This window comes from Helianthus annuus, chromosome 10 (assembly GCF_002127325.2).
Source record: "Helianthus annuus cultivar XRQ/B chromosome 10, HanXRQr2.0-SUNRISE, whole genome shotgun sequence".
NCBI classification, from domain to species: Eukaryota; Viridiplantae; Streptophyta; class Magnoliopsida; order Asterales; family Asteraceae; genus Helianthus; species Helianthus annuus.
The window spans coordinates 142653264-142663587 of NC_035442.2; positions in this window are offsets into that span (position 1 = coordinate 142653264).

Sequence of the window (10324 nt, forward strand, 5' to 3'; positions counted from 1 at the left end):
GAGCAAACCAAGGTGAGTTCACACCCTTTACAAAGCATGGGATTCCCTGGGTTGGGAACGGGGTTAAGGAACGTGGATTCCTCGTCCTCCTTGGGTAGGACGTCAGTGGTTCAGGAATGTGATTCCTCGTCCGGATGGACGGATAAACGTACTAGACTAAAACTCTATCACGAAGTCCCTCCTTTTTGTATCGACTAATCGCCGGGCCAATGGCGAGCGGGTCATTAGTTAGATAGCGCTATTTAGGTCTGACAAGCCTCACACCGTGCCGCAGAGGACGGGCGTGAACTAATGGATCTGGGGCACGTCAATGATGATAGACATTGATGTTTTCAGGGCACATAAACATGACTACAGTCAGCAGTCGATATGGTAACGAGTCTAGTGTACGCATGGGGTAGCCCCCACGGCCGAAATGCCTGATAACTACATGGGGTAGCCCCCACGGCCGGAGTGCCGGAGTAACTGGGAATGAACATGTCACGTTTTAAACTATGGGGTAACCCCCACGGCAGGATGCCAGCTAAAGTAAACTGTTTTCGAATATAACTAAAACGAACACCCAACCGTGAACTCACTCAACTAGTTGTTGACTCGTTACTACATGCTTTGCAGGACCATAGGTACTCAGCTGGAGCTTGCATGGAGGAGGATCGTTGTGGGACACGGATTACTACGTGCTATGTTAAACTTGAAACTTTTGAACTTATGTTATAACTTTAAACTTATGCTTCCGCTTGCAACTTAAACTTAATTGTTTTGAAACACCAATCGTATTGGTTAAACTTTTATGATCATTATATGCTTGTTCAGTATGATTGGTGGCTGGATCCTGGTCAGTCACGCCTCCAAGCGGTAGTACTCCGCAGGTGGGATTTGGGGGTGTGACAATACGGGGGAATGCCCCCTTGATGGTATAATTTTTTCGTTGTGATTTATATACTTTGCCGGGCAATGCCCTTTACCCAAAAAAAAGCTAGATCTTTAGGTTAATGATAGTTATATAATGCAAGGGGCTGAAATTGACAAGTATTGAAAGTTTCTTTTAAAGAAAGAAGGACGGGGTTCGAACCCGGAACCCCGGGTTCCATATGTGACACATGCACGAACTGAGCAACTCTGGAATTGTTGTTAATATTGGACTTCTATTGCTAAAAACTCCAACCCAAACCAAACCTGCATCTTTCATCATCCCCAAAAAATGTGACCTTGAACGAATTCAACCCAACCCGACCCTCGTGACCTGAAATTGCGACGATTCACTTCCATTTCCATCCCATATGATTCGGAATTGTGGAGAATTATGTTCATGACCTTGAATCATCCCATTAACATCATTAATGATCCAATTTAATCTCAAACCTAATCACCTTCAATCACCATTAAAGTATACTAGAAACATAATCGGTTTTCGTATAATTCGTTAAACATCAACTTATAAAACTTATACCAAACTAATCCCTGAAGCTTTTCACACCATTCTTCATCACAAATTCCAGTTATCAACCATTCTATCTCGCAAATTAAATCAAAGAACAAATTAGCGGTGGGTAGCGACGATGGTGGGTGGTGCTGGAGTGCGGCAATGGTCGGTGGCGGTGGGTTGGTGGTGACGGATTATGGCAATGATCGGTAGTGGTGGGTGATGATGGCAACGGCGATAGCACTGGTGGAGAACGCGGATAATTCCACTAGTTATTATAAATAATAAAGAAAAACTGAAAAGAAATTGATTAATTTTTAGGTGAAGTCACCAAAGATATTAAGATGAAACAACTATATTTCAAAATAAGGAATCACTCAATTCCTTGTGGACGCAATTTACAAGCTTTGTATCTTTATGACATGTGGTGGCGTTGATAGTCGAAAAACAAGAGAGTACATGCATTAATCGGCCTGTCTTAATTGCTGAGTGTTATGTGTCTTATGTCCAAGGCTTGATGCAAAACTACTATCGAGCCGGTGGTCTCACGCTTCTCTATTCATACGGGGTAGGGGTAAGGCTAATGCTGTATACATCTTACCCTTCTCAGACCCTATCTTAATTTTGCTATTAGTGGGATTTACTGAGTATGATGATGATGTATCTTTATGACATGGAATTATAACTCTTCAAAATACTAGTGTTGAGATGTACGATTCCTATTTGTCATGTTTCGTATTCACATGTATGTGTACATAGTTAGTGTTCTTTATGGGATGACCAATTATGTAGAAACTTTATTAATTTGTTTATGATGATAAGGTTTTCAAATTAAAATATATTTTGGTAAGGTTTACAAACATAAACTACTTATTTGTTTAAAATATATTTTGGTAAGGTTTACAAACATAAACTACCTATTTGTTTAGTGATATCTGCTTTAAAAGAATACAAATCCCTTTTATAATGTATCCAGACATTTAGATGAATATACTTTAAATTAAGTAGTATTTTTTAGTTTATCCCGACATGTTTTGTTTGTGTCTATTTTATGAGATACACATGGAGCAAATATATTCAACGGTCTTTGTACCTTCATCATTTGATACATCACCTTTGGCCTTCTATGGTGAAATTGCAAATCCAATGCTAAATAACCATTTTATTAAAACTAAAATTGAATCATAAGGTGTGTTTTGATTTTTTCAAAATTTTATTGTTGATTGAAATAAATGAGACAGCCACAAATCTAGACATATTTTATATGGTAAAATGGGCAGGTTAGGTTGATAACGAATTAAAGCGTATTCGGGTCAAAACACATATATTGTTCAAAATTAGGGTTAAAGGTCTAATTGCAATTGTCAGTAGTATAAGGGTCTAGATGTGAATGGGGTTAGCAAACTTAACCAACAATAAACGTGGTTAAGTCGGTTAAGCTGTAATTGGGTACTTAAGCACAACGAGACCTAATGAGAGATCAACTAGTTGGGAGTTAAAACAAGGGGTGCGCTACTAGCAGCAGTGAATGTGGTGTGGCGACCCGGGGGGGGGGGGGGGGGGGGATGACTAGTTGGTGATGGCAACACACAATAATGGGGCTCACCAGCTTGTACCCATTTAGCACTAACAAATTTATAATACGGACCTAAATTGCCCGTTGCATAATTTAGGTATAACCAAATTAACCAATAGCGTAATTGTAGGAGACCTAAATGCATCCATAAGCTAGCTAATGTATATTATACACAAATCGGTCCATGTCTTGACAAATGAGCCATAAACATATTTCATATAATAATTGCTTATATGTTAATTTATTTAGCAAACCTTTTATTTAATTATTAATGAATTAGGGGTGCTTTTCATGGCAAACAAGCCTTCAATAGAGTGGTTGGCCAATAGAGAATCTAACTTGCAAGTTAACCTACCGATTATCCACCTTAAACAACATCCCATGTGTTGCTTTCATTTTATTTTTGGCATAACCCAAAGTTGTCACAATTGTTAAAAAGCAACAACAATATTGGATATTCAAGTTTAAGTTACTAAATTCAAGTGTTATCAGTTCTTAGTTCTTACTACAACCCATGCTATTTATAATTAAGTATTTTTTTTTCCAGATATACCCCTTGGTTTTCCTTATCCTCATCCTAAAAGTTGCAAAGCTAGCTTAATGAATAGTATGTTCCCTTGTGTTGAAATGTTCTTCTACTCATTGTCGCCATCAATGTGCTCTTCCACTTCGTTATCTTAATCATGTAGATACTAGCTATGCGCCTACGCTCACCATCACAATTCACACCCCTGGACTACATCGTAGTGTTGTTTGATGTCTCAATGTTATTCTTAGGATCCATGCATTTTTTTTACAAATATTGTTTCCGTCTTTGATGATGTTTTGAAAACCATATGGATTCGGCTGGTTCAACAAGTTAAACTGGAGACTGCTAAGCTTCGTTTACTTTACTTACAAGTAAATGAACCGGATAGGTATAAACAAGCCGGTTTTGAGACAAGTGAAAAAACAAGGATAAAACAAATCATGTTAAAATTTATTTACAGCGGGTTAAACCGATTGAAAACTAAACCAAAGTAAATAAAAAGAGAGACCAGTTTAAAGGTAAATGTTTAAACAACCAGGAGTGAATACCATCAATGTAATGTTTCATTTCCATTTTGTTCACACAAAGTAATTTTATGTTTTGTTTTTAATCTATTAAATAATATGATTAGTTTATTTGTTTTAGCTTGAAATGATATATATATAGGTTATTTACATTATTTGATAGGGAATTTATCACTTTATTTGTATTCTTTATCGTTTTTAACATTTGTAACACTTGCTTCCTATTCATTAGCGTATCGTATTCAGTATGTGTATTATATTCAGAAAGCGTATCGTATTCAGTATGTGTATTATATTCAGAAAGCATATCTTGACAACCAATACGTGTTTATCCCATTTGCTTTTGATATTTTTGGTTTCTTTGTGTCAGAGCCAGTGTACCTACTTAGGCGTGTCCAAAGGGTCATGCATAATTGCATAGTAATGTTATGACCCAAGATCTATGAATGTAGTTTTTAAAAAGACTTAATTTTGTTATTCAAAAATTGATGATGGCGCAACTTATTACTCGTTTACCTGTAGTTTCCAAAAATTTGTAATTGCAAGTAGATATCTGTATGGTTTCTAACAAATATTATTTATTACAAAAAGAAAAAAGAATCAATTTTACAACGGGCTCAAAACATGGAACCTTGGAAGTTAGTGTAGTTATTATTGAGCTTGCTATACAACACGATTGGTATAATTTTTTTTTTTTGTTATGGCGTACAATGAGGAATGTAAAAATAACAAAACTATTGTGACCTCACATTAAAAATTAACCACATGCCATGTTCTATTTGTAGAAGACGGAAGACTCCAATTTATGTGTTCCATTCGATGTGTAATAAGCAAAAGATGGAAAATGAAGTTGTATAATTGTATTTTATATATTTTTTTGGTCAACAAGAGAGTAAATAACAAAGTATTCATCTTTTCTTACGGAATATAAATATAAATTACTAAGTTACGTGACACCAAATCTTTGTGAATACAACTCATATATGAAAGTAATTTATTTGCATTACATGTGACTTTTTTCTTATAATAGAAAAGTTCTTATTCTTATTAAAATGTGTGTTGTCAACATTATTAATCAGAATTGGTTAAACATTACAGTTTTGACAAAAAGTGACCAAAACTAGTCATATGGGAAACTAATCGAACAATTGTCAACATGCCCCAGTTTTCACCAAGTCTTCAAAATAGAAAAGAAGCCGATTTAGACCATGCAGTGTCGAGTAGGGAGGAGCACGGTACTCGTTCGGTATCGAAAAACGGAAAAAGTGGGTATCGGTACCAAATATATTGGTTCGGTACCGGTACAGAAAAACGGGAAAAGTGGGTAACGGTACCGGTACAGAAAAACGAGGAAAGTGAGTACCGGTATAGAAAAACGGGGAAAGTGGGTACCGGCACCGGTACCGAATATACCCGGTACGGTATCGGTACCCGGTACCAAATGCTTATCCCTAGTGTCGAGGTGTGGAAGTGGCGTGAAAGCAGCAACCACGCTGGAATACCATCCCGGGTGCGGCGTTGTGGCTGGTGTGGGGGAGGGGCCGGCAAGATCTTGCCTGGCGTTGTTGTCACACCCTGATTTCCCGGTGGGCCCGGACTTAGGGTTTATGTGTGACAAATTGATATAGATATTCACAATTAATACAACGAAAGTCTTTGGAGTATAAATTAGTTATTACAAAATACAATTGTCCGAAAGTTCAAAATAATATACAAACCGAAAGTGTATAAAAGATCCACAGGCAGATCGAATAACAAATGATTACATAAGAGACTACTAGGCTTCTTGCATGGAGTTGCAAATTCCACTAAGCAATTACCGGGCAGCTGCCAGCCTATTACGTACTTTGTAAACCTGCGAATAGTCTTTTAAAAATACGTTATTTTTCACTGGTAAATACAAATAACCGCCACATTTTGAAAATATTTCAAAATCATTTTATATACCATTTGGTATATTAATTTTCATAAATAACTTGGGACAATCTATATGTCTTGTTATCAGTATTACATACTTGTCAATACATATGGGGCCCGAAACTAAACTCCGAGACATGATTAACTGACACACCACTTTAATACCTATATTGGGTAAGAAAATATTTTATCATAGCATTAGCATCTGTCAGGTGTATGCCTACACCACGTGCCTAAGTCGTGACCACTTGCAATTAAGTGAGTTGTGGATATCCAGGAGACGTTCGCATTAACCCCAATATTTAAGTTATCAACCAATACGAATTAAACGAGTTATTTGGATTTTGGACACATAGGTCGTTGATCCCATACCCGACCACCGTATCCTAGGCCCGTATAGGGAAAATAAATTAAGAGTATTTACCTTTTTTTTGAAAGGCAAATTTCATTAACACCAGAAAACCGGCATTATCTCCAAGATAGAGATAAGCCGCCAAAGAACAAAACTACATCACGTTAAAACTAAAATTACACCAACTTTTCCAATCTACCGAGCCCTCCTTACGTCTACTATTGTACCACAAATACCCCAAAGATTTGATGTCCACCACAATCTTAACCACATCCATATCTATATTAGAGAAAATCTTATCGTTCCTAGCTTTCCAGGCGCGCCAGCATGTCAGAATGGGAATTCCATAAACAGCTTCTTTTTTGACCTTCGAGATCTGCAAGTAATCCACCACTTGTAATATATCTCTGATACAAAAAACAAATAGGCCAGCGATGTTGCACCAGTTGGAAATACCATTCCAAACTCCCGCCATTAATCTGGAAGCTGTAAATAAGTGTTCCACTGTTTCTTCGACTTCACCACAGAAGACACAAAGACCATCTCCTATGTTAACATTCCTTCTACGAAGCGCACAAGCTGTCGGAATTCGATCCCTTGAAACCCGCCACATAAAAACATTACATTTATTTGGAATCCATTTGCACCAACTAAAAGTGAAGCAACCATTATCACTATCAGAGCCTTTTAACCATTTCCGGATTTCCTTGACAGAGAATTCAGCACTCGTATCATATGCCCACACCCATTTATTTTCCTCGTCGTTCAACTTAACATTCGATAATCTCCTATGAAGGTTAACGAGTTGACTTACCTCCAAATCCGAAGAAGGATACGACTTCTACTTCCATTTAACCACACATCTTTGATCTAGCATCTCGAACTTGTCTTCGACCAAACCAAACTTATCTTGTTCAAGTCTGAATAAATCCGGATATAACACCTTCAAACTGCCGTCTTCTAGCCATGGGTCAATCCAGAACCGGACAATTTTACCATTGCCGACCTTCCCCCGAATGAACTCCAAGAAACTTTTACCTTGAACCTTTACCCGGGACCCAAGAGAGACGATTTTACTCCAAGTACTTGAAAAAGATTTATTACACGACAACGGCTCCCATCTCCGCGAGGAGGTGTGTATAGCATCTATAACCTTTTTCCACAACGCCTCCGTTTCTACCCGATATCGCCATAACCACTTTAGAACCAAAGCATTGTTGCAATCTTCAAGCTTATTAATTCCCAATCCACCACTTTGCTTAGTTTTTGTGACCTCCTCCCAAGCAACCCAATGGATCTTATGTTTTTCCTCATTCCCACCCCAAAGAAATTTCCTCATAATCGTTTCCAGCTTATCAATCACAGTCGCCGGGGCCTTATATAAAGAAAAATAATATGACGGTAAACTCTCTAGAACCGAAGAGATTAAAATCACCCTCCCGGCCAAAGAAAGAATAGACGCCTTCCATCTCGACAATCGTCTGGTAAACACCTCTACAACTGGTTCCCAATTATTAATCCGATTCATGTTAGCTCCCACCATTATACCCAAGTACTTAAACGGGCTCGAACCGGATCGGCACCCCAAACCATGCGCTTTAGATTCTACTTCATCACCACTTTTACCCACTCCGTATAATGTAGACTTGTGTAGATTAATATGGAGGCCCGAGCATAAGTGAAAAATTCTCAAGATTCTCTTCAATGCTTTAAAATTAAAGTCGGACCACTCTCCTATAACCATGGCGTCGTCAGCATATAATAGGTGAGAAACCGCAACCCCACCATTAGGTAATCGCACACCATCAAATGCCCCATTATCACAAGCTTTGCGAATCATACTAGACAAAGCCTCCATGACAATAATAAAAAGAAAAGGAGAAAGTGGATCTCCTTGTTGAATGCCTTTTTCACAATTGTATTCAAATGTTGGAGAACCGTTCACAAGAATAGACGATCTGGCCGACAATAAAATTCCTCTAATCCATTTACACCACATATCAGGAAACTTCATCTGACTCATTATAGCTAATAAAAACTCCCAATTGACGTTATCATACGCTTTCTCGAAATCAATTTTGAAGAAAAATAATTCTTTACCAAGCCTTCTCGCCCACGAAAAAATCTTGCTAATAATCAAGGGACCATCCAGAATATACCTCCCTGTTAAAAAAGTTGATTGCGTCTCGTGAGTAATTTTCCCTATCACCATTTTGATCTGGTTAGCTAAAATCTTTGAGATAACCTTACTGATAACACCAATAAGAGTAATAGGCCAATATTCTCCAAGACTGACCGGATCATTAACTTTAGGAATTAGAGTCACGAACGAGGAACCTACCCCTCTATTGATAATACCATGCTCCGCAAAAATGCTGCATAATATCAACAAAATCGTCCTCAAATAAATGCCAAAACCGTTTAATAAATCGAAAATTGAACCCATCTGGTCATGGGGCCTTATCACTCCCATAATCAAAAACCACAACCTTGATTTCTTTAGCGTCAAAAGGCTTAACCAGCTCCACTGCGTCTACTTCGGTCAAAGACTTAAGACCGTAACACCTCAAGTTAGGCCGAATGGGAATATCTTCCAGAAATCGGTTTCTAAAAAATCTAAGCGCTTCTTTTTTCACTTCCGAAGGCTTAAAAACCCATGTGTCATTGATCATCAATCCCGGAATATAGTTACAAACCTTCCTTTTGTTAACCATACCATGGAAAAATGCCGTGTTCTCGTCACCGTCTTTCGCCCATCTCACTCTAGCTTTTTGATGAAAATCTTTTACTTTCCCCGTTTCCAAATCTTTGAGTTTTCTAGACGCTTCTTCATAAACCCATAGTTCGACTTCCGTTAAGAGTATTTACCTAAGCTTAAATCTTTACAATCCAAAGATAATTAAAAGCACATCCATTTAAGTCAAAATAACTAACAAGGTTGTAATTTACTGGACGCCCTTAATCTGGAATGAATGGAATGATGATCCATTAGAATGTTAACGGGTCTTTATTCAAGTCATATGACTTGGACCGGTTAACTAATAAATAAATCGATACGGTTCGCTAGATTAAGCGGAGACCGGATAGAATATGGTTTGTACGCTCACAAGTACTATGACTTGTATACTATAAGTCAAACAATAATATATTTTGATTATAATTGAATTTGAAGGAATTTGACCCAATTCGGTTAACTTATATCATCTAAGCTATATAAGTCAATCGTACGCGCATAGGCGGCATCAGGTGATCGGATGAGTCAATGTCAAGTTTATTATGCCAAAACATGTTTAATATATTACCACATCAGTAGGTATTTCAATTTATATGTTCATCATGATTCAAAACCATTTTATGCACACAAGGGCATTTTTGGTATTTTTAAGGCATAATACATGAACTTGCATAAAACCCGACAAACGATTATGATCAAGTGGTATAACCTCAGAGGGTTATTCCATACATTAATATGATCACAATACAACTTCAAATCAATAGCTAACTTAGCTTAAACGGGTCAGAATGGAAAGTCAAGGCAGAAGTCAAAGTGCTTGACTTTCAGTTGCGAACCGAGCTATAAGCAGGAAATGGCGGGTTGGACATGATTTAACATGTCCTAATATGTTATACCAACTGATTTAATGTCAAAAATTAGTGTTTAGATACTTATAAGTTCATTTAACTTATTTTCCAAAAATCTGTGTTTTGACTTTTATTTTATTACAACTTTGACCCGTCATTTGACCAACTTAACATGATCTTCAGGAGGTGCCCTCATAGGGGATTATCACCTACCTTATTATGATCACGTAGGCATGTTCGATTTGAACATTGGCTTGACCATAATGGTCATAACCGAAAGTCAAAGCAAAAGTCAATTTCTTGACTTTCGGCTAATAACTTAGCCTAGAAATGAAAAGAACCAGGGAGAACACTTACAAGTGTTCTAGAGGAAGATTATACTTTAGTTGGAGGCCTCAAAGTAGAAGCAAACTCCAGTAGG